General features: G+C 49.8%; 37 non-coding genes across 37 annotated transcripts; all 37 read left to right on the top strand.

Moving 5' to 3' along the window:
- Positions 1 to 1,220: 1,220 nt before the first annotated feature.
- Positions 1,221 to 1,292, top strand: TRNAH-GUG (transfer RNA histidin (anticodon GUG)). Its single transcript has one exon. It is a non-coding gene; the product is annotated as a tRNA-His (tRNA).
- Positions 1,293 to 2,082: 790 nt separating this feature from the next.
- On the top strand, positions 2,083 to 2,154 carry TRNAH-GUG (transfer RNA histidin (anticodon GUG)). Its single transcript has one exon. It is a non-coding gene; the product is annotated as a tRNA-His (tRNA).
- A 1,573-nt stretch (positions 2,155 to 3,727) lies between these two features.
- On the top strand, positions 3,728 to 3,800 carry TRNAR-ACG (transfer RNA arginine (anticodon ACG)). The gene has a single exon. It is a non-coding gene; the product is annotated as a tRNA-Arg (tRNA).
- An 8-nt stretch (positions 3,801 to 3,808) lies between these two features.
- TRNAH-GUG (transfer RNA histidin (anticodon GUG)) lies at positions 3,809 to 3,880 on the top strand. The gene has a single exon. It is a non-coding gene; the product is annotated as a tRNA-His (tRNA).
- A 705-nt stretch (positions 3,881 to 4,585) lies between these two features.
- On the top strand, positions 4,586 to 4,658 carry TRNAR-ACG (transfer RNA arginine (anticodon ACG)). The gene has a single exon. It is a non-coding gene; the product is annotated as a tRNA-Arg (tRNA).
- Positions 4,659 to 4,666: 8 nt separating this feature from the next.
- Positions 4,667 to 4,738, top strand: TRNAH-GUG (transfer RNA histidin (anticodon GUG)). The gene has a single exon. It is a non-coding gene; the product is annotated as a tRNA-His (tRNA).
- A 695-nt stretch (positions 4,739 to 5,433) lies between these two features.
- TRNAR-ACG (transfer RNA arginine (anticodon ACG)) lies at positions 5,434 to 5,506 on the top strand. Its single transcript has one exon. It is a non-coding gene; the product is annotated as a tRNA-Arg (tRNA).
- Positions 5,507 to 5,514: 8 nt separating this feature from the next.
- Positions 5,515 to 5,586, top strand: TRNAH-GUG (transfer RNA histidin (anticodon GUG)). Its single transcript has one exon. It is a non-coding gene; the product is annotated as a tRNA-His (tRNA).
- A 1,543-nt stretch (positions 5,587 to 7,129) lies between these two features.
- TRNAR-ACG (transfer RNA arginine (anticodon ACG)) lies at positions 7,130 to 7,202 on the top strand. Its single transcript has one exon. It is a non-coding gene; the product is annotated as a tRNA-Arg (tRNA).
- An 8-nt stretch (positions 7,203 to 7,210) lies between these two features.
- Positions 7,211 to 7,282, top strand: TRNAH-GUG (transfer RNA histidin (anticodon GUG)). Its single transcript has one exon. It is a non-coding gene; the product is annotated as a tRNA-His (tRNA).
- Positions 7,283 to 8,057: 775 nt separating this feature from the next.
- Positions 8,058 to 8,129, top strand: TRNAH-GUG (transfer RNA histidin (anticodon GUG)). Its single transcript has one exon. It is a non-coding gene; the product is annotated as a tRNA-His (tRNA).
- Positions 8,130 to 8,840: 711 nt separating this feature from the next.
- Positions 8,841 to 8,913, top strand: TRNAR-ACG (transfer RNA arginine (anticodon ACG)). Its single transcript has one exon. It is a non-coding gene; the product is annotated as a tRNA-Arg (tRNA).
- Positions 8,914 to 8,921: 8 nt separating this feature from the next.
- TRNAH-GUG (transfer RNA histidin (anticodon GUG)) lies at positions 8,922 to 8,993 on the top strand. The gene has a single exon. It is a non-coding gene; the product is annotated as a tRNA-His (tRNA).
- A 703-nt stretch (positions 8,994 to 9,696) lies between these two features.
- On the top strand, positions 9,697 to 9,769 carry TRNAR-ACG (transfer RNA arginine (anticodon ACG)). The gene has a single exon. It is a non-coding gene; the product is annotated as a tRNA-Arg (tRNA).
- Positions 9,770 to 9,777: 8 nt separating this feature from the next.
- On the top strand, positions 9,778 to 9,849 carry TRNAH-GUG (transfer RNA histidin (anticodon GUG)). Its single transcript has one exon. It is a non-coding gene; the product is annotated as a tRNA-His (tRNA).
- A 775-nt stretch (positions 9,850 to 10,624) lies between these two features.
- On the top strand, positions 10,625 to 10,696 carry TRNAH-GUG (transfer RNA histidin (anticodon GUG)). Its single transcript has one exon. It is a non-coding gene; the product is annotated as a tRNA-His (tRNA).
- Positions 10,697 to 11,403: 707 nt separating this feature from the next.
- Positions 11,404 to 11,476, top strand: TRNAR-ACG (transfer RNA arginine (anticodon ACG)). The gene has a single exon. It is a non-coding gene; the product is annotated as a tRNA-Arg (tRNA).
- An 8-nt stretch (positions 11,477 to 11,484) lies between these two features.
- Positions 11,485 to 11,556, top strand: TRNAH-GUG (transfer RNA histidin (anticodon GUG)). The gene has a single exon. It is a non-coding gene; the product is annotated as a tRNA-His (tRNA).
- A 707-nt stretch (positions 11,557 to 12,263) lies between these two features.
- TRNAR-ACG (transfer RNA arginine (anticodon ACG)) lies at positions 12,264 to 12,336 on the top strand. The gene has a single exon. It is a non-coding gene; the product is annotated as a tRNA-Arg (tRNA).
- A 783-nt stretch (positions 12,337 to 13,119) lies between these two features.
- Positions 13,120 to 13,192, top strand: TRNAR-ACG (transfer RNA arginine (anticodon ACG)). Its single transcript has one exon. It is a non-coding gene; the product is annotated as a tRNA-Arg (tRNA).
- An 8-nt stretch (positions 13,193 to 13,200) lies between these two features.
- TRNAH-GUG (transfer RNA histidin (anticodon GUG)) lies at positions 13,201 to 13,272 on the top strand. The gene has a single exon. It is a non-coding gene; the product is annotated as a tRNA-His (tRNA).
- A 701-nt stretch (positions 13,273 to 13,973) lies between these two features.
- TRNAR-ACG (transfer RNA arginine (anticodon ACG)) lies at positions 13,974 to 14,046 on the top strand. Its single transcript has one exon. It is a non-coding gene; the product is annotated as a tRNA-Arg (tRNA).
- Positions 14,047 to 14,847: 801 nt separating this feature from the next.
- TRNAR-ACG (transfer RNA arginine (anticodon ACG)) lies at positions 14,848 to 14,920 on the top strand. The gene has a single exon. It is a non-coding gene; the product is annotated as a tRNA-Arg (tRNA).
- Positions 14,921 to 14,928: 8 nt separating this feature from the next.
- TRNAH-GUG (transfer RNA histidin (anticodon GUG)) lies at positions 14,929 to 15,000 on the top strand. Its single transcript has one exon. It is a non-coding gene; the product is annotated as a tRNA-His (tRNA).
- A 693-nt stretch (positions 15,001 to 15,693) lies between these two features.
- TRNAR-ACG (transfer RNA arginine (anticodon ACG)) lies at positions 15,694 to 15,766 on the top strand. Its single transcript has one exon. It is a non-coding gene; the product is annotated as a tRNA-Arg (tRNA).
- Positions 15,767 to 15,774: 8 nt separating this feature from the next.
- Positions 15,775 to 15,846, top strand: TRNAH-GUG (transfer RNA histidin (anticodon GUG)). Its single transcript has one exon. It is a non-coding gene; the product is annotated as a tRNA-His (tRNA).
- Positions 15,847 to 16,547: 701 nt separating this feature from the next.
- On the top strand, positions 16,548 to 16,620 carry TRNAR-ACG (transfer RNA arginine (anticodon ACG)). The gene has a single exon. It is a non-coding gene; the product is annotated as a tRNA-Arg (tRNA).
- An 8-nt stretch (positions 16,621 to 16,628) lies between these two features.
- Positions 16,629 to 16,700, top strand: TRNAH-GUG (transfer RNA histidin (anticodon GUG)). Its single transcript has one exon. It is a non-coding gene; the product is annotated as a tRNA-His (tRNA).
- A 711-nt stretch (positions 16,701 to 17,411) lies between these two features.
- Positions 17,412 to 17,484, top strand: TRNAR-ACG (transfer RNA arginine (anticodon ACG)). The gene has a single exon. It is a non-coding gene; the product is annotated as a tRNA-Arg (tRNA).
- A 9-nt stretch (positions 17,485 to 17,493) lies between these two features.
- On the top strand, positions 17,494 to 17,565 carry TRNAH-GUG (transfer RNA histidin (anticodon GUG)). Its single transcript has one exon. It is a non-coding gene; the product is annotated as a tRNA-His (tRNA).
- Positions 17,566 to 18,268: 703 nt separating this feature from the next.
- On the top strand, positions 18,269 to 18,341 carry TRNAR-ACG (transfer RNA arginine (anticodon ACG)). Its single transcript has one exon. It is a non-coding gene; the product is annotated as a tRNA-Arg (tRNA).
- An 8-nt stretch (positions 18,342 to 18,349) lies between these two features.
- On the top strand, positions 18,350 to 18,421 carry TRNAH-GUG (transfer RNA histidin (anticodon GUG)). The gene has a single exon. It is a non-coding gene; the product is annotated as a tRNA-His (tRNA).
- A 705-nt stretch (positions 18,422 to 19,126) lies between these two features.
- On the top strand, positions 19,127 to 19,199 carry TRNAR-ACG (transfer RNA arginine (anticodon ACG)). Its single transcript has one exon. It is a non-coding gene; the product is annotated as a tRNA-Arg (tRNA).
- An 8-nt stretch (positions 19,200 to 19,207) lies between these two features.
- On the top strand, positions 19,208 to 19,279 carry TRNAH-GUG (transfer RNA histidin (anticodon GUG)). The gene has a single exon. It is a non-coding gene; the product is annotated as a tRNA-His (tRNA).
- A 707-nt stretch (positions 19,280 to 19,986) lies between these two features.
- TRNAR-ACG (transfer RNA arginine (anticodon ACG)) lies at positions 19,987 to 20,059 on the top strand. The gene has a single exon. It is a non-coding gene; the product is annotated as a tRNA-Arg (tRNA).
- Positions 20,060 to 20,067: 8 nt separating this feature from the next.
- Positions 20,068 to 20,139, top strand: TRNAH-GUG (transfer RNA histidin (anticodon GUG)). Its single transcript has one exon. It is a non-coding gene; the product is annotated as a tRNA-His (tRNA).
- Positions 20,140 to 20,842: 703 nt separating this feature from the next.
- TRNAR-ACG (transfer RNA arginine (anticodon ACG)) lies at positions 20,843 to 20,915 on the top strand. The gene has a single exon. It is a non-coding gene; the product is annotated as a tRNA-Arg (tRNA).
- Positions 20,916 to 21,292: the final 377 nt, after the last annotated feature.

Below are 21,292 nucleotides of genomic sequence, written 5' to 3' on the forward strand. Positions count from 1 at the left end.
AAGTGAAACAACCGTCCTATAAGGCGGTGGGGTTTCCTTCAACACCACCTGTGGGCCACATAGAATGAGATTGTAACATTATTAGCCTTTGCCATTTTCACAACTATCGAGCAGCCATAAGCAGTGATGTGACAGCAACTGAGAAGGCCTGAGCACTTTCCTTTCCATTAGAAATTCAGCAGAAAGTTAGCCGTTTATCTCTGGAATGGCTGAGATGGTGTCGATTGGCTTCTGCAGCTAGAATGCCCTTTGTGAAGGCTTAGCAAAGAGTCAGGGCCAGGTGCAGGGCCAGTGGCGCAATGGATAACGCATCTGACTACGGATCAGAAGATTGTAGGTTCGACTCCTACCTGGCTCGTTGACAATGCCGTGATCGTATAGTGGTTAGTACTCTGCGTTGTGGCCGCAGCAACCCCGGTTTGAATCCGGGTCACGGCATCTTTATGCGCTGGATGAAGTGTAATGTCCACAGTCACGCCCATGCCAGTTCGGACCCCTGAAGGTACACAAGGAGCAGGAAGTCTCTCTCTCTCTCTCTAAGACCGATTCTTGCAACCAGCACCAACTCTGTGATATAGGATACCTTGATACTATCCTAGCGTCGGTCGATTACAATGTGGCAGGCCGTAGTCAGATCACTAAAGGATTGGTCAACAGGCCAAGGTGTATCCTGCCATGTCATGCTACACCCGCTGTAACACAAACTTGGGGCCATGCGAACTCTACAACAGTGGCCTTTGAAGGTAACAGCAGAGAGTGAAAAGACTTTCTTTGAAGGCCAGTGGGATGTACATTTTGGACAGCGAGGACCACTGCTTTTCGAGAGGCACGAAAGTAGGCAGCCATCTATGTGGAAGTGAAACAACCGTCCTATAAGGCGGTGGGGTTTCCTTCAACACCACCTGTGGGCCACATAGAATGAGATTGTAACATTATTAGCCTTTGCCATTTTCACAACTATCGAGCAGCCATAAGCAGTGATGTGACAGCAACTGAGAAGGCCTGAGCACTTTCCTTTCCATTACAAATTCAGCAGAAAGTTAGCCGTTTATCTCTGGAATGGCTGAGATGGTGTCGATTGGCTTCTGCAGCTAGAATGCCCTTTGTGAAGGCTTAGCAAAGAGTCAGGGCCAGGTGCAGGGCCAGTGGCGCAATGGATAACGCGTCTCACTACGGATCAGAAGATTGTAGGTTCGACTCCTACCTGGCTCGTTGACAATGCCGTGATCGTATAGTGGTTAGTACTCTGCGTTGTGGCCGCAGCAACCCCGGTTCGAATCCGGGTCACGGCATCTTTATGCGCTGGATGAAGTGTAATGTCCACAGTCACGCCCATGCCAGTTCGGACCCCTGAAGGTACACAAGGAGCAGGAAGTCTCTCTCTCTCTCTCTCTCTCTCTAAGACCGCTTCTTGCAACCAGCACCAACTCTGTGATATAGGATACCTTGATACTATCCTAGCGTCGGTCGATTACAATGTGGCAGGCCGTAGTCAGATCACTAAAGGATTGGTCAACAGGCCAAGGTGTATCCTGCCATGTCATGCTACACCCGCTGTAACACAAACTTGGGGCCATGCGAACTCTACAACAGTGGCCTTTGAAGGTAACAGCAGAGAGTGAAAAGACTTTCTTTGAAGGCCAGTGGGATGTACATTTTGGACAGCGAGGACCACTGCTTTTCGAGAGGCACGAAAGTAGGCAGCCATCTATGTGGAAGTGAAACAACCGTCCTATAAGGCGGTGGGGTTTCCTTCAACACCACCTGTGGGCCACATAGAATGAGATTGTAACATTATTAGCCTTTGCCATTTTCACAACTATCGAGCAGCCATAAGCAGTGATGTGACAGCAACTGAGAAGGCCTGAGCACTTTCCTTTCCATTAGAAATTCAGCAGAAAGTTAGCCGTTTATCTCTGGAATGGCTGAGATGGTGTCGATTGGCTTCTGCAGCTAGAATGCCCTTTGTGAAGGCTTAGCAAAGAGTCAGGGCCAGGTGCAGGGCCAGTGGCGCAATGGATAACGCGTCTGACTACGGATCAGAAGATTGTAGGTTCGACTCCTACTTGGCTCGTTGACAATGCCGTGATCGTATAGTGGTTAGTACTCTGCGTTGTGGCCGCAGCAACCCCGGTTCGAATCCGGGTCACGGCATCTTTATGCGCTGGATGAAGTGTAATGTCCACAGTCACGCCCATGCCAGTTCGGACCCCTGAAGGTACACAATGAGCAGGAAGTCTCTCTCTCTCTCTCTCTCTCTCTCTCTCTCTAAGACCGCTTCTTGCAACCAGCACCAACTCTGTGATATAGGATACCTTGATACTATCCTAGCGTCGGTCGATTACAATGTGGCAGGCCGTAGTCAGATCACTAAAGGATTGGTCAACAGGCCAAGGTGTATCCTGCCATGTCATGCTACACCCGCTGTAACACAAACTTGGGGCCATGCGAACTCTACAACAGTGGCCTTTGAAGGTAACAGCAGAGAGTGAAAAGACTTTCTTTGAAGGCCAGTGGGATGTACATTTTGGACAGCGAGGACCACTGCTTTTCGAGAGGCACGAAAGTAGGCAGCCATCTATGTGGAAGTGAAACAACCGTCCTATAAGGCGGTGGGGTTTCCTTCAACACCACCTGTGGGCCACATAGAATGAGATTGTAACATTATTAGCCTTTGCCATTTTCACAACTATCGAGCAGCCATAAGCAGTGATGTGACAGCAACTGAGAAGGCCTGAGCACTTTCCTTTCCATTAGAAATTCAGCAGAAAGTTAGCCGTTTATCTCTGGAATGGCTGAGATGGTGTCGATTGGCTTCTGCAGCTAGAATGCCCTTTGTGAAGGCTTAGCAAAGAGTCAGGGCCAGGTGCAGGGCCAGTGGCGCAATGGATAACGCATCTGACTACGGATCAGAAGATTGTAGGTTCGACTCCTACCTGGCTCGTTGACAATGCGGTGATCGTATAGTGGTTAGTACTCTGCGTTGTGGCCGCAGCAACCCCGGTTCGAATCCGGGTCACGGCATCTTTATGCGCTGGATGAAGTGTAATGTCCACAGTCACGCCCATGCCAGTTCGGACCCCTGAAGGTACACAAGGAGCAGGAAGTCTCTCTCTCTCTCTCTCTAAGACCGCTTCTTGCAACCAGCACCAACTCTGTGATATAGGATACCTTGATACTATCCTAGCGTCGGTCGATTACAATGTGGCAGGCCGTAGTCAGATCACTAAAGGATTGGTCAACAGGCCAAGGTGTATCCTGCCATGTCATGCTACACCCGCTGTAACACAAACTTGGGGCCATGCGAACTCTACAACAGTGGCCTTTGAAGGTAACAGCAGAGAGTGAAAAGACTTTCTTTGAAGGCCAGTGGGATGTACATTTTGGACAGCGAGGACCACTGCTTTTCGAGAGGCACGAAAGTAGGCAGCCATCTATGTGGAAGTGAAACAACCGTCCTATAAGGCGGTGGGGTTTCCTTCAACACCACCTGTGGGCCACATAGAATGAGATTGTAACATTATTAGCCTTTGCCATTTTCACAACTATCGAGCAGCCATAAGCAGTGATGTGACAGCAACTGAGAAGGCCTGAGCACTTTCCTTTCCATTAGAAATTCAGCAGAAAGTTAGCCGTTTATCTCTGGAATGGCTGAGATGGTGTCGATTGGCTTCTGCAGCTAGAATGCCCTTTGTGAAGGCTTAGCAAAGAGTCAGGGCCAGGTGCAGGGCCAGTGGCGCAATGGATAACGCGTCTGACTACGGATCAGAAGATTGTAGGTTCGACTCCTACCTGGCTCGTTGACAATGCCGTGATCGTATAGTGGTTAGTACTCTGCGTTGTGGCCGCAGCAACCCCGGTTCGAATCCGGGTCACGGCATCTTTATGCGCTGGATGAAGTGTAATGTCCACAGTCACGCCCATGCCAGTTCGGACCCCTGAAGGTACACAAGGAGCAGGAAGTCTCTCTCTCTCTCTCTCTCTAAGACCGCTTCTTGCAACCAGCACCAACTCTGTGATATAGGATACCTTGATACTATCCTAGCGTCGGTCGATTACAATGTGGCAGGCCGTAGTCAGATCACTAAAGGATTGGTCAACAGGCCAAGGTGTATCCTGCCATGTCATGCTACACCCGCTGTAACACAAACTTGGGGCCATGCGAACTCTACAACAGTGGCCTTTGAAGGTAACAGCAGAGAGTGAAAAGACTTTCTTTGAAGGCCAGTGGGATGTACATTTTGGACAGCGAGGACCACTGCTTTTCGAGAGGCACGAAAGTAGGCAGCCATCTATGTGGAAGTGAAACAACCGTCCTATAAGGCGGTGGGGTTTCCTTCAACACCACCTGTGGGCCACATAGAATGAGATTGTAACATTATTAGCCTTTGCCATTTTCACAACTATCGAGCAGCCATAAGCAGTGATGTGACAGCAACTGAGAAGGCCTGAGCACTTTCCTTTCCATTAGAAATTCAGCAGAAAGTTAGCCGTTTATCTCTGGAATGGCTGAGATGGTGTCGATTGGCTTCTGCAGCTAGAATGCCCTTTGTGAAGGCTTAGCAAAGAGTCAGGGCCAGGTGCAGGGCCAGTGGCGCAATGGATAACGCGTCTGACTACGGATCAGAAGATTGTAGGTTCGACTCCTACCTGGCTCGTTGACAATGCCGTGATCGTATAGTGGTTAGTACTCTGCGTTGTGGCCGCAGCAACCCCGGTTCGAATCCGGGTCACGGCATCTTTATGCGCTGGATGAAGTGTAATGTCCACAGTCACGCCCATGCCAGTTCGGACCCCTGAAGGTACACAAGGAGCAGGAAGTCTCTCTCTCTAAGACCGCTTCTTGCAACCAGCACCAACTCTGTGATATAGGATACCTTGATACTATCCTAGCGTCGGTCGATTACAATGTGGCAGGCCGTAGTCAGATCACTAAAGGATTGGTCAACAGGCCAAGGTGTATCCTGCCATGTCATGCTACACCCGCTGTAACACAAACTTGGGGCCATGCGAACTCTACAACAGTGGCCTTTGAAGGTAACAGCAGAGAGTGAAAAGACTTTCTTTGAAGGCCAGTGGGATGTACATTTTGGACAGCGAGGACCACTGCTTTTCGAGAGGCACGAAAGTAGGCAGCCATCTATGTGGAAGTGAAACAACCGTCCTATAAGGCGGTGGGGTTTCCTTCAACACCACCTGTGGGCCACATAGAATGAGATTGTAACATTATTAGCCTTTGCCATTTTCACAACTATCGAGCAGCCATAAGCAGTGATGTGACAGCAACTGAGAAGGCCTGAGCACTTTCCTTTCCATTAGAAATTCAGCAGAAAGTTAGCCGTTTATCTCTGGAATGGCTGAGATGGTGTCGATTGGCTTCTGCAGCTAGAATGCCCTTTGTGAAGGCTTAGCAAAGAGTCAGGGCCAGGTGCAGGGCCAGTGGCGCAATGGATAACGCGTCTGACTACGGATCAGAAGATTGTAGGTTCGACTCCTACCTGGCTCGTTGACAATGCCGTGATCGTATAGTGGTTAGTACTCTGCGTTGTGGCCGCAGCAACCCCGGTTCGAATCCGGGTCACGGCATCTTTATGCGCTGGATGAAGTGTAATGTCCACAGTCACGCCCATGCCAGTTCGGACCCCTGAAGGTACACAAGGAGCAGGAAGTCTCTCTCTAAGACCGCTTCTTGCAACCAGCACCAACTCTGTGATATAGGATACCTTGATACTATCCTAGCGTCGGTCGATTACAATGTGGCAGGCCGTAGTCAGATCACTAAAGGATTGGTCAACAGGCCAAGGTGTATCCTGCCATGTCATGCTACACCCGCTGTAACACAAACTTGGGGCCATGCGAACTCTACAACAGTGGCCTTTGAAGGTAACAGCAGAGAGTGAAAAGACTTTCTTTGAAGGCCAGTGGGATGTACATTTTGGACAGCGAGGACCACTGCTTTTCGAGAGGCACGAAAGTAGGCAGCCATCTATGTGGAAGTGAAACAACCGTCCTATAAGGCGGTGGGGTTTCCTTCAACACCACCTGTGGGCCACATAGAATGAGATTGTAACATTATTAGCCTTTGCCATTTTCACAACTATCGAGCAGCCATAAGCAGTGATGTGACAGCAACTGAGAAGGCCTGAGCACTTTCCTTTCCATTAGAAATTCAGCAGAAAGTTAGCCGTTTATCTCTGGAATGGCTGAGATGGTGTCGATTGGCTTCTGCAGCTAGAATGCCCTTTGTGAAGGCTTAGCAAAGAGTCAGGGCCAGGTGCAGGGCCAGTGGCGCAATGGATAACACGTCTGACTACGGATCTAGAAGATTGTAGGTTCGACTCCTACCTGGCTCGTTGACAATGCCGTGATCGTATAGTGGTTAGTACTCTGCGTTGTGGCCGCAGCAACCCTAGGTTCGAATCCGGGTCACGGCATCTTTATGCGCTGGATGAAGTGTAATGTCCACAGTCACGCCCATGCCAGTTCGGACCCCTGAAGGTACACAAGGAGCAGGAAGTCTCTCTCTCTAAGACCGCTTCTTGCAACCAGCACCAACTCTGTGATATAGGATACCTTGATACTATCCTAGCGTCGGTCGATTACAATGTGGCAGGCCGTAGTCAGATCACTAAAGGATTGGTCAACAGGCCAAGGTGTATCCTGCCATGTCATGCTACACCCGCTGTAACACAAACTTGGGGCCATGCGAACTCTACAACAGTGGCCTTTGAAGGTAACAGCAGAGAGTGAAAAGACTTTCTTTGAAGGCCAGTGGGATGTACATTTTGGACAGCGAGGACCACTGCTTTTCGAGAGGCACGAAAGTAGGCAGCCATCTATGTGGAAGTGAAACAACCGTCCTATAAGGCGGTGGGGTTTCCTTCAACACCACCTGTGGGCCACATAGAATGAGATTGTAACATTATTAGCCTTTGCCATTTTCACAACTATCGAGCAGCCATAAGCAGTGATGTGACAGCAACTGAGAAGGCCTGAGCACTTTCCTTTCCATTAGAAATTCAGCAGAAAGTTAGCCGTTTATCTCTGGAATGGCTGAGATGGTGTCGATTGGCTTCTGCAGCTAGAATGCCCTTTGTGAAGGCTTAGCAAAGAGTCAGGGCCAGGTGCAGGGCCAGTGGCGCAATGGATAACGCGTCTGACTACGGATCAGAAGATTGTAGGTTCGACTCCTACCTGGCTCGTTGACAATGCCGTGATCGTATAGTGGTTAGTACTCTGCGTTGTGGCCGCAGCAACCCCGGTTCGAATCCGGGTCACGGCATCTTTATGCGCTGGATGAAGTGTAATGTCCACAGTCACGCCCATGCCAGTTCGGACCCCTGAAGGTACACAAGGAGCAGGAAGTCTCTCTCTAAGACCGCTTCTTGCAACCAGCACCAACTCTGTGATATAGGATACCTTGATACTATCCTAGCGTCGGTCGATTACAATGTGGCAGGCCGTAGTCAGATCACTAAAGGATTGGTCAACAGGCCAAGGTGTATCCTGCCATGTCATGCTACACCCGCTGTAACACAAACTTGGGGCCATGCGAACTCTACAACAGTGGCCTTTGAAGGTAACAGCAGAGAGTGAAAAGACTTTCTTTGAAGGCCAGTGGGATGTACATTTTGGACAGCGAGGACCACTGCTTTTCGAGAGGCACGAAAGTAGGCAGCCATCTATGTGGAAGTGAAACAACCGTCCTATAAGGCGGTGGGGTTTCCTTCAACACCACCTGTGGGCCACATAGAATGAGATTGTAACATTATTAGCCTTTGCCATTTTCACAACTATCGAGCAGCCATAAGCAGTGATGTGACAGCAACTGAGAAGGCCTGAGCACTTTCCTTTCCATTAGAAATTCAGCAGAAAGTTAGCCGTTTATCTCTGGAATGGCTGAGATGGTGTCGATTGGCTTCTGCAGCTAGAATGCCCTTTGTGAAGGCTTAGCAAAGAGTCAGGGCCAGGTGCAGGGCCAGTGGCGCAATGGATAACGCGTCTGACTACGGATCTAGAAGATTGTAGGTTCGACTCCTACCTGGCTCGTTGACAATGCCGTGATCGTATAGTGGTTAGTACTCTGCGTTGTGGCCGCAGCAACCCCGGTTCGAATCCGGGTCACGGCATCTTTATGCGCTGGATGAAGTGTAATGTCCACAGTCACGCCCATGCCAGTTCGGACCCCTGAAGGTACACAAGGAGCAGGAAGTCTCTCTCTCTCTCTCTCTCTCTCTCTAAGACCGCTTCTTGCAACCAGCACCAACTCTGTGATATAGGATACCTTGATACTATCCTAGCGTCGGTCGATTACAATGTGGCAGGCCGTAGTCAGATCACTAAAGGATTGGTCAACAGGCCAAGGTGTATCCTGCCATGTCATGCTACACCCGCTGTAACACAAACTTGGGGCCATGCGAACTCTAAAACAGTGGCCTTTGAAGGTAACAGCAGAGAGTGAAAAGACTTTCTTTGAAGGCCAGTGGGATGTACATTTTGGACAGCGAGGACCACTGCTTTTCGAGAGGCACGAAAGTAGGCAGCCATCTATGTGGAAGTGAAACAACCGTCCTATAAGGCGGTGGGGTTTCCTTCAACACCACCTGTGGGCCACATAGAATGAGATTGTAACATTATTAGCCTTTGCCATTTTCACAACTATCGAGCAGCCATAAGCAGTGATGTGACAGCAACTGAGAAGGCCTGAGCACTTTCCTTTCCATTAGAAATTCAGCAGAAAGTTAGCCGTTTATCTCTGGAATGGCTGAGATGGTGTCGATTGGCTTCTGCAGCTAGAATGCCCTTTGTGAAGGCTTAGCAAAGAGTCAGGGCCAGGTGCAGGGCCAGTGGCGCAATGGATAACGCGTCTGACTACGGATCAGAAGATTGTAGGTTCGACTCCTACCTGGCTCGTTGACAATGCCGTGATCGTATAGTGGTTAGTACTCTGCGTTGTGGCCGCAGCAACCCCGGTTCGAATCCGGGTCACGGCATCTTTATGCGCTGGATGAAGTGTAATGTCCACAGTCACGCCCATGCCAGTTCGGACCCCTGAAGGTACACAAGGAGCAGGAAGTCTCTCTCTCTCTCTCTCTAAGACCGCTTCTTGCAACCAGCACCAACTCTGTGATATAGGATACCTTGATACTATCCTAGCGTCGGTCGATTACAATGTGGCAGGCCGTAGTCAGATCACTAAAGGATTGGTCAACAGGCCAAGGTGTATCCTGCCATGTCATGCTACACCCGCTGTAACACAAACTTGGGGCCATGCGAACTCTACAACAGTGGCCTTTGAAGGTAACAGCAGAGAGTGAAAAGACTTTCTTTGAAGGCCAGTGGGATGTACATTTTGGACAGCGAGGACCACTGCTTTTCGAGAGGCACGAAAGTAGGCAGCCATCTATGTGGAAGTGAAACAACCGTCCTATAAGGCGGTGGGGTTTCCTTCAACACCACCTGTGGGCCACATAGAATGAGATTGTAACATTATTAGCCTTTGCCATTTTCACAACTATCGAGCAGCCATAAGCAGTGATGTGACAGCAACTGAGAAGGCCTGAGCACTTTCCTTTCCATTAGAAATTCAGCAGAAAGTTAGCCGTTTATCTCTGGAATGGCTGAGATGGTGTCGATTGGCTTCTGCAGCTAGAATGCCCTTTGTGAAGGCTTAGCAAAGAGTCAGGGCCAGGTGCAGGGCCAGTGGCGCAATGGATAACGCGTCTGACTACGGATCAGAAGATTGTAGGTTCGACTCCTACCTGGCTCGTTGACAATGCCGTGATCGTATAGTGGTTAGTACTCTGCGTTGTGGCCGCAGCAACCCCGGTTCGAATCCGGGTCACGGCATCTTTATGCGCTGGATGAAGTGTAATGTCCACAGTCACGCCCATGCCAGTTCGGACCCCTGAAGGTACACAAGGAGCAGGAAGTCTCTCTCTAAGACCGCTTCTTGCAACCAGCACCAACTCTGTGATATAGGATACCTTGATACTATCCTAGCGTCGGTCGATTACAATGTGGCAGGCCGTAGTCAGATCACTAAAGGATTGGTCAACAGGCCAAGGTGTATCCTGCCATGTCATGCTACACCCGCTGTAACACAAACTTGGGGCCATGCGAACTCTACAACAGTGGCCTTTGAAGGTAACAGCAGAGAGTGAAAAGACTTTCTTTGAAGGCCAGTGGGATGTACATTTTGGACAGCGAGGACCACTGCTTTTCGAGAGGCACGAAAGTAGGCAGCCATCTATGTGGAAGTGAAACAACCGTCCTATAAGGCGGTGGGGTTTCCTTCAACACCACCTGTGGGCCACATAGAATGAGATTGTAACATTATTAGCCTTTGCCATTTTCACAACTATCGAGCAGCCATAAGCAGTGATGTGACAGCAACTGAGAAGGCCTGAGCACTTTCCTTTCCATTAGAAATTCAGCAGAAAGTTAGCCGTTTATCTCTGGAATGGCTGAGATGGTGTCGATTGGCTTCTGCAGCTAGAATGCCCTTTGTGAAGGCTTAGCAAAGAGTCAGGGCCAGGTGCAGGGCCAGTGGCGCAATGGATAACGCGTCTGACTACGGATCTAGAAGATTGTAGGTTCGACTCCTACCTGGCTCGTTGACAATGCCGTGATCGTATAGTGGTTAGTACTCTGCGTTGTGGCCGCAGCAACCCCGGTTCGAATCCGGGTCACGGCATCTTTATGCGCTGGATGAAGTGTAATGTCCACAGTCACGCCCATGCCAGTTCGGACCCCTGAAGGTACACAAGGAGCAGGAAGTCTCTCTCTCTCTCTCTCTCTCTAAGACCGCTTCTTGCAACCAGCACCAACTCTGTGATATAGGATACCTTGATACTATCCTAGCGTCGGTCGATTACAATGTGGCAGGCCGTAGTCAGATCACTAAAGGATTGGTCAACAGGCCAAGGTGTATCCTGCCATGTCATGCTACACCCGCTGTAACACAAACTTGGGGCCATGCGAACTCTACAACAGTGGCCTTTGAAGGTAACAGCAGAGAGTGAAAAGACTTTCTTTGAAGGCCAGTGGGATGTACATTTTGGACAGCGAGGACCACTGCTTTTCGAGAGGCACGAAAGTAGGCAGCCATCTATGTGGAAGTGAAACAACCGTCCTATAAGGCGGTGGGGTTTCCTTCAACACCACCTGTGGGCCACATAGAATGAGATTGTAACATTATTAGCCTTTGCCATTTTCACAACTATCGAGCAGCCATAAGCAGTGATGTGACAGCAACTGAGAAGGCCTGAGCACTTTCCTTTCCATTAGAAATTCAGCAGAAAGTTAGCCGTTTATCTCTGGAATGGCTGAGATGGTGTCGATTGGCTTCTGCAGCTAGAATGCCCTTTGTGAAGGCTTAGCAAAGAGTCAGGGCCAGGTGCAGGGCCAGTGGCGCAATGGATAACGCGTCTGACTACGGATCAGAAGATTGTAGGTTCGACTCCTACCTGGCTCGTTGACAATGCCGTGATCGTATAGTGGTTAGTACTCTGCGTTGTGGCCGCAGCAACCCCGGTTCGAATCCGGGTCACGGCATCTTTATGCGCTGGATGAAGTGTAATGTCCACAGTCACGCCCATGCCAGTTCGGACCCCTGAAGGTACACAAGGAGCAGGAAGTCTCTCTCTCTCTCTCTCTCTCTAAGACCGCTTCTTGCAACCAGCACCAACTCTGTGATATAGGATACCTTGATACTATCCTAGCGTCGGTCGATTACAATGTGGCAGGCCGTAGTCAGATCACTAAAGGATTGGTCAACAGGCCAAGGTGTATCCTGCCATGTCATGCTACACCCGCTGTAACACAAACTTGGGGCCATGCGAACTCTACAACAGTGGCCTTTGAAGGTAACAGCAGAGAGTGAAAAGACTTTCTTTGAAGGCCAGTGGGATGTATATTTTGGACAGCGAGGACCACTGCTTTTCGAGAGGCACGAAAGTAGGCAGCCATCTATGTGGAAGTGAAACAACCGTCCTATAAGGCGGTGGGGTTTCCTTCAACACCACCTGTGGGCCACATAGAATGAGATTGTAACATTATTAGCCTTTGCCATTTTCACAACTATCGAGCAGCCATAAGCAGTGATGTGACAGCAACTGAGAAGGCCTGAGCACTTTCCTTTCCATTAGAAATTCAGCAGAAAGTTAGCCGTTTATCTCTGGAATGGCTGAGATGGTGTCGATTGGCTTCTGCAGCTAGAATGCCCTTTGTGAAGGCTTAGCAAAGAGTCAGGGCCAGGTGCAGGGCCAGTGGCGCAATGGATAACGCGTCTGACTACGGATCAGAAGATTGTAGGTTCGACTCCTACCTGGCTCGTTGACAATGCCGTGATCGTATAGTGGTTAGTACTCTGCGTTGTGGCGGCAGCAACCCCGGTTCGAATCCGGGTCACGGCATCTTTATGCGCTGGATGAAGTGTAATGTCCACAGTCACGCCCATGCCAGTTCGGACCCCTGAAGGTACACAAGGAGCAGGAAGTCTCTCTCTCTCTCTCTCTAAGACCGCTTCTTGCAACCAGCACCAACTCTGTGATATAGGATACCTTGATACTATCCTAGCGTCGGTCGATTACAATGTGGCAGGCCGTAGTCAGATCACTAAAGGATTGGTCAACAGGCCAAGGTGTATCCTGCCATGTCATGCTACACCCGCTGTAACACAAACTTGGGGCCATGCGAACTCTACAACAGTGGCCTTTGAAGGTAACAGCAGAGAGTGAAAAGACTTTCTTTGAAGGCCAGTGGGATGTACATTTTGGACAGCGAGGACCACTGCTTTTCGAGAGGCACGAAAGTAGGCAGCCATCTATGTGGAAGTGAAACAACCGTCCTATAAGGCGGTGGGGTTTCCTTCAACACCACCTGTGGGCCACATAGAATGAGATTGTAACATTATTAGCCTTTGCCATTTTCACAACTATCGAGCAGCCATAAGCAGTGATGTGACAGCAACTGAGAAGGCCTGAGCACTTTCCTTTCCATTAGAAATTCAGCAGAAAGTTAGCCGTTTATCTCTGGAATGGCTGAGATGGTGTCGATTGGCTTCTGCAGCTAGAATGCCCTTTGTGAAGGCTTAGCAAAGAGTCAGGGCCAGGTGCAGGGCCAGTGGCGCAATGGATAACGCGTCTGACTACGGATCAGAAGATTGTAGGTTCGACTCCTACCTGGCTCGTTGACAATGCCGTGATCGTATAGTGGTTAGTACTCTGCGTTGTGGCCGCAGCAACCCCGGTTCGAATCCGGGTCACGGCATCTTTATGCGCTGGATGAAGTGTAATGTCCACAGTCACGCCCATGCCAGTTCAGACCCCTGAAGGTACACAAGGAGCAGGAAGTCTCTCTCTCTCTCTCTAAGACCGCTTCTTGCAACCAGCACCAACTCTGTGATATAGGATACCTTGATACTATCCTAGCGTCGGTCGATTACAATGTGGCAGGCCGTAGTCAGATCACTAAAGGATTGGTCAACAGGCCAAGGTGTATCCTGCCATGTCATGCTACACCCGCTGTAACACAAACTTGGGGCCATGCGAACTCTACAACAGTGGCCTTTGAAGGTAACAGCAGAGAGTGAAAAGACTTTCTTTGAAGGCCAGTGGGATGTACATTTTGGACAGCGAGGACCACTGCTTTTCGAGAGGCACGAAAGTAGGCAGCCATCTATGTGGAAGTGAAACAACCGTCCTATAAGGCGGTGGGGTTTCCTTCAACACCACCTGTGGGCCACATAGAATGAGATTGTAACATTATTAGCCTTTGCCATTTTCACAACTATCGAGCAGCCATAAGCAGTGATGTGACAGCAACTGAGAAGGCCTGAGCACTTTCCTTTCCATTAGAAATTCAGCAGAAAGTTAGCCGTTTATCTCTGGAATGGCTGAGATGGTGTCGATTGGCTTCTGCAGCTAGAATGCCCTTTGTGAAGGCTTAGCAAAGAGTCAGGGCCAGGTGCAGGGCCAGTGGCGCAATGGATAACGCGTCTGACTACGGATCAGAAGATTGTAGGTTCGACTCCTACCTGGCTCGTTGACAATGCCGTGATCGTATAGTGGTTAGTACTCTGCGTTGTGGCCGCAGCAACCCCGGTTTGAATCCGGGTCACGGCATCTTTATGCGCTGGATGAAGTGTAATGTCCACAGTCACGCCCATGCCAGTTCGGACCCCTGAAGGTACACAAGGAGCAGGAAGTCTCTCTCTCTCTCTCTCTCTCTCTCTCTCTCTCTCTAAGACCGCTTCTTGCAACCAGCACCAACTCTGTGATATAGGATACCTTGATACTATCCTAGCGTCGGTCGATTACAATGTGGCAGGCCGTAGTCAGATCACTAAAGGATTGGTCAACAGGCCAAGGTGTATCCTGCCATGTCATGCTACACCCGCTGTAACACAAACTTGGGGCCATGCGAACTCTACAACAGTGGCCTTTGAAGGTAACAGCAGAGAGTGAAAAGACTTTCTTTGAAGGCCAGTGGGATGTACATTTTGGACAGCGAGGACCACTGCTTTTCGAGAGGCACGAAAGTAGGCAGCCATCTATGTGGAAGTGAAACAACCGTCCTATAAGGCGGTGGGGTTTCCTTCAACACCACCTGTGGGCCACATAGAATGAGATTGTAACATTATTAGCCTTTGCCATTTTCACAACTATCGAGCAGCCATAAGCAGTGATGTGACAGCAACTGAGAAGGCCTGAGCACTTTCCTTTCCATTAGAAATTCAGCAGAAAGTTAGCCGTTTATCTCTGGAATGGCTGAGATGGTGTCGATTGGCTTCTGCAGCTAGAATGCCCTTTGTGAAGGCTTAGCAAAGAGTCAGGGCCAGGTGCAGGGCCAGTGGCGCAATGGATAACGCGTCTGACTACGGATCAGAAGATTGTAGGTTCGACTCCTACCTGGCTCGTTGACAATGCCGTGATCGTATAGTGGTTAGTACTCTGCGTTGTGGCCGCAGCAACCCCGGTTCGAATCCGGGTCACGGCATCTTTATGCGCTGGATGAAGTGTAATGTCCACAGTCACGCCCATGCCAGTTCGGACCCCTGAAGGTACACAAGGAGCAGGAAGTCTCTCTCTAAGACCGCTTCTTGCAACCAGCACCAACTCTGTGATATAGGATACCTTGATACTATCCTAGCGTCGGTCGATTACAATGTGGCAGGCCGTAGTCAGATCACTAAAGGATTGGTCAACAGGCCAAGGTGTATCCTGCCATGTCATGCTACACCCGCTGTAACACAAACTTGGGGCCATGCGAACTCTACAACAGTGGCCTTTGAAGGTAACAGCAGAGAGTGAAAAGACTTTCTTTGAAGGCCAGTGGGATGTACATTTTGGACAGCGAGGACCACTGCTTTTCGAGAGGCACGAAAGTAGGCAGCCATCTATGTGGAAGTGAAACAACCGTCCTATAAGGCTGTGGGGTTTCCTTCAACACCACCTGTGGGCCACATAGAATGAGATTGTAACATTATTAGCCTTTGCCATTTTCACAACTATCGAGCAGCCATAAGCAGTGATGTGACAGCAACTGAGAAGGCCTGAGCACTTTCCTTTCCATTAGAAATTCAGCAGAAAGTTAGCCGTTTATCTCTGGAATGGCTGAGATGGTGTCGATTGGCTTCTGCAGCTAGAATGCCCTTTGTGAAGGCTTAGCAAAGAGTCAGGGCCAGGTGCAGGGCCAGTGGCGCAATGGATAACGCGTCTGACTACGGATCAGAAGATTGTAGGTTCGACTCCTACCTGGCTCGTTGACAATGCCGTGATCGTATAGTGGTTAGTACTCTGCGTTGTGGCCGCAGCAACCCCGGTTCGAATCCGGGTCACGGCATCTTTATGCGCTGGATGAAGTGTAATGTCCACAGTCACGCCCATGCCAGTTCAGACCCCTGAAGGTACACAAGGAGCAGGAAGTCTCTCTCTCTCTCTCTAAGACCGCTTCTTGCAACCAGCACCAACTCTGTGATATAGGATACCTTGATACTATCCTAGCGTCGGTCGATTACAATGTGGCAGGCCGTAGTCAGATCACTAAAGGATTGGTCAACAGGCCAAGGTGTATCCTGCCATGTCATGCTACACCCGCTGTAACACAAACTTGGGGCCATGCGAACTCTACAACAGTGGCCTTTGAAGGTAACAGCAGAGAGTGAAAAGACTTTCTTTGAAGGCCAGTGGGATGTACATTTTGGACAGCGAGGACCACTGCTTTTCGAGAGGCACGAAAGTAGGCAGCCATCTATGTGGAAGTGAAACAACCGTCCTATAAGGCGGTGGGGTTTCCTTCAACACCACCTGTGGGCCACATAGAATGAGATTGTAACATTATTAGCCTTTGCCATTTTCACAACTATCGAGCAGCCATAAGCAGTGATGTGACAGCAACTGAGAAGGCCTGAGCACTTTCCTTTCCATTAGAAATTCAGCAGAAAGTTAGCCGTTTATCTCTGGAATGGCTGAGATGGTGTCGATTGGCTTCTGCAGCTAGAATGCCCTTTGTGAAGGCTTAGCAAAGAGTCAGGGCCAGGTGCAGGGCCAGTGGCGCAATGGATAACGCGTCTGACTACGGATCAGAAGATTGTAGGTTCGACTCCTACCTGGCTCGTTGACAATGCCGTGATCGTATAGTGGTTAGTACTCTGCGTTGTGGCCGCAGCAACCCCGGTTCGAATCCGGGTCACGGCATCTTTATGCGCTGGATGAAGTGTAATGTCCACAGTCACGCCCATGCCAGTTCGGACCCCTGAAGGTACACAAGGAGCAGGAAGTCTCTCTCTCTCTCTCTCTCTCTCTCTAAGACCGCTTCTTGCAACCAGCACCAACTCTGTGATATAGGATACCTTGATACTATCCTAGCGTCGGTTGATTACAATGTGGCAGGCCGTAGTCAGATCACTAAAGGATTGGTCAACAGGCCAAGGTGTATCCTGCCATGTCATGCTACACCCGCTGTAACACAAACTTGGGGCCATGCGAACTCTACAACAGTGGCCTTTGAAGGTAACAGCAGAGAGTGAAAAGACTTTCTTTGAAGGCCAGTGGGATGTACATTTTGGACAGCGAGGACCACTGCTTTTCGAGAGGCACGAAAGTAGGCAGCCATCTATGTGGAAGTGAAACAACCGTCCTATAAGGCGGTGGGGTTTCCTTCAACACCACCTGTGGGCCACATAGAATGAGATTGTAACATTATTAGCCTTTGCCATTTTCACAACTATCGAGCAGCCATAAGCAGTGATGTGACAGCAACTGAGAAGGCCTGAGCACTTTCCTTTCCATTAGAAATTCAGCAGAAAGTTAGCCGTTTATCTCTGGAATGGCTGAGATGGTGTCGATTGGCTTCTGCAGCTAGAATGCCCTTTGTGAAGGCTTAGCAAAGAGTCAGGGCCAGGTGCAGGGCCAGTGGCGCAATGGATAACGCGTCTGACTACGGATCAGAAGATTGTAGGTTCGACTCCTACCTGGCTCGTTGACTAATGCCGTGATCGTATAGTGGTTAGTACTCTGCGTTGTGGCCGCAGCAACCCCGGTTCGAATCCGGGTCACGGCATCTTTATGCGCTGGATGAAGTGTAATGTCCACAGTCACGCCCATGCCAGTTCGGACCCCTGAAGGTACACAAGGAGCAGGAAGTCTCTCTCTCTCTCTCTCTAAGACCGCTTCTTGCAACCAGCACCAACTCTGTGATATAGGATACCTTGATACTATCCTAGCGTCGGTCGATTACAATGTGGCAGGCCGTAGTCAGATCACTAAAGGATTGGTCAACAGGCCAAGGTGTATCCTGCCATGTCATGCTACACCCGCTGTAACACAAACTTGGGGCCATGCGAACTCTACAACAGTGGCCTTTGAAGGTAACAGCAGAGAGTGAAAAGACTTTCTTTGAAGGCCAGTGGGATGTACATTTTGGACAGCGAGGACCACTGCTTTTCGAGAGGCACGAAAGTAGGCAGCCATCTATGTGGAAGTGAAACAACCGTCCTATAAGGCGGTGGGGTTTCCTTCAACACCACCTGTGGGCCACATAGAATGAGATTGTAACATTATTAGCCTTTGCCATTTTCACAACTATCGAGCAGCCATAAGCAGTGATGTGACAGCAACTGAGAAGGCCTGAGCACTTTCCTTTCCATTAGAAATTCAGCAGAAAGTTAGCCGTTTATCTCTGGAATGGCTGAGATGGTGTCGATTGGCTTCTGCAGCTACAATGCCCTTTGTGAAGGCTTAGCAAAGAGTCAGGGCCAGGTGCAGGGCCAGTGGCGCAATGGATAACGCGTCTGACTACGGATCAGAAGATTGTAGGTTCGACTCCTACCTGGCTCGTTGACAATGCCGTGATCGTATAGTGGTTAGTACTCTGCGTTGTGGCCGCAGCAACCCCGGTTCGAATCCGGGTCACGGCATCTTTATGCGCTGGATGAAGTGTAATGTCCACAGTCACGCCCATGCCAGTTCGGACCCCTGAAGGTACACAAGGAGCAGGAAGTCTCTCTCTCTCTCTCTCTCTAAGACCGCTTCTTGCAACCAGCACCAACTCTGTGATATAGGATACCTTGATACTATCCTAGCGTCGGTCGATTACAATGTGGCAGGCCGTAGTCAGATCACTAAAGGATTGGTCAACAGGCCAAGGTGTATCCTGCCATGTCATGCTACACCCGCTGTAACACAAACTTGGGGCCATGCGAACTCTACAACAGTGGCCTTTGAAGGTAACAGCAGAGAGTGAAAAGACTTTCTTTGAAGGCCAGTGGGATGTACGTTTTGGACAGCGAGGACCACTGCTTTTCGAGAGGCACGAAAGTAGGCAGCCATCTATGTGGAAGTGAAACAACCGTCCTATAAGGCGGTGGGGTTTCCTTCAACACCACCTGTGGGCCACATAGAATGAGATTGTAACATTATTAGCCTTTGCCATTTTCACAACTATCGAGCAGCCATAAGCAGTGATGTGACAGCAACTGAGAAGGCCTGAGCACTTTCCTTTCCATTAGAAATTCAGCAGAAAGTTAGCCGTTTATCTCTGGAATGGCTGAGATGGTGTCGATTGGCTTCTGCAGCTAGAATGCCCTTTGTGAAGGCTTAGCAAAGAGTCAGGGCCAGGTGCAGGGCCAGTGGCGCAATGGATAACGCGTCTGACTACGGATCAGAAGATTGTAGGTTCGACTCCTACCTGGCTCGTTGACAATGCCGTGATCGTATAGTGGTTAGTACTCTGCGTTGTGGCCGCAGCAACCCCGGTTCGAATCCGGGTCACGGCATCTTTATGCGCTGGATGAAGTGTAATGTCCACAGTCACGCCCATGCCAGTTCGGACCCCTGAAGGTACACAAGGAGCAGGAAGTCTCTCTCTCTCTCTCTCTCTCTAAGACCGCTTCTTGCAACCAGCACCAACTCTGTGATATAGGATACCTTGATACTATCCTAGCGTCGGTCGATTACAATGTGGCAGGCCGTAGTCAGATCACTAAAGGATTGGTCAACAGGCCAAGGTGTATCCTGCCATGTCATGCTACACCCGCTGTAACACAAACTTGGGGCCATGCGAACTCTACAACAGTGGCCTTTGAAGGTAACAGCAGAGAGTGAAAAGACTTTCTTTGAAGGCCAGTGGGATGTACATTTTGGACAGCGAGGACCACTGCTTTTCGAGAGGCACGAAAGTAGGCAGCCATCTATGTGGAAGTGAAACAACCGTCCTATAAGGCGGTGGGGTTTCCTTCAACACCACCTGTGGGCCACATAGAATGAGATTGTAACATTATTAGCCTTTGCCATTTTCACAACTATCGAGCAGCCATAAGCAGTGATGTGACAGCAACTGAGAAGGCCTGAGCACTTTCCTTTCCATTAGAAATTCAGCAGAAAGTTAGCCGTTTATCTCTGGAATGGCTGAGATGGTGTCGATTGGCTTCTGCAGCTAGAATGCCCTTTGTGAAGGCTTAGCAAAGAGTCAGGGCCAGGTGCAGGGCCAGTGGCGCAATGGATAACGCGTCTGACTACGGATCAGAAGATTGTAGGTTCGACTCCTACCTGGCTCGTTGACAATGCCGTGATCGTATAGTGGTTAGTACTCTGCGTTGTGGCCGCAGCAACCCCGGTTCGAATCCGGGTCACGGCATCTTTATGCGCTGGATGAAGTGTAATGTCCACAGTCACGCCCATGCCAGTTCGGACCCCTGAAGGTACACAAGGAGCAGGAAGTCTCTCTCTCTCTCTCTCTAAGACCGCTTCTTGCAACCAGCACCAACTCTGTGATATAGGATACCTTGATACTATCCTAGCGTCGGTCGATTACAATGTGGCAGGCCGTAGTCAGATCACTAAAGGATTGGTCAACAGGCCAAGGTGTATCCTGCCATGTCATGCTACACCCGCTGTAACACAAACTTGGGGCCATGCGAACTCTACAACAGTGGCCTTTGAAGGTAACAGCAGAGAGTGAAAAGACTTTCTTTGAAGGCCAGTGGGATGTACATTTTGGACAGCGAGGACCACTGCTTTTCGAGAGGCACGAAAGTAGGCAGCCATCTATGTGGAAGTGAAACAACCGTCCTATAAGGCGGTGGGGTTTCCTTCAACACCACCTGTGGGCCACATAGAATGAGATTGTAACATTATTAGCCTTTGCCATTTTCACAACTATCGAGCAGCCATAAGCAGTGATGTGACAGCAACTGAGAAGGCCTGAGCACTTTCCTTTCCATTAGAAATTCAGCAGAAAGTTAGCCGTTTATCTCTGGAATGGCTGAGATGGTGTCGATTGGCTTCTGCAGCTAGAATGCCCTTTGTGAAGGCTTAGCAAAGAGTCAGGGCCAGGTGCAGGGCCAGTGGCGCAATGGATAACGCGTCTGACTACGGATCAGAAGATTGTAGGTTCGACTCCTACCTGGCTCGTTGACAATGCCGTGATCATATAGTGGTTAGTACTCTGCGTTGTGGCCTCAGCAACCCCGGTTCGAATCCGGGTCACGGCATCTTTATGCTCTGGATGAAGTGTAATGTCCACAGTCACGCCCATGCCAGTTCGGACCCCTGAAGGTACACAAGGAGCAGGAAGTCTCTCTCTCTCTCTAAGACCGCTTCTTGCAACCAGCACCAACTCTGTGATATAGGATACCTTGATACTATCCTAGCGTCGGTCGATTACAATGTGGCAGGCCGTAGTCAGATCACTAAAGGATTGGTCAACAGGCCAAGGTGTATCCTGCCATGTCATGCTACACCCGCTGTAACACAAACTTGGGGCCATGCGAACTCTACAACAGTGGCCT

Source organism: Lithobates pipiens, unplaced genomic scaffold (genome assembly GCF_037356315.1).
Source record: "Lithobates pipiens isolate NorthernLeopardFrog02 unplaced genomic scaffold, aLitPip1_a1.2 Scaffold_8, whole genome shotgun sequence".
Classification (NCBI taxonomy): Eukaryota; Metazoa; Chordata; class Amphibia; order Anura; family Ranidae; genus Lithobates; species Lithobates pipiens.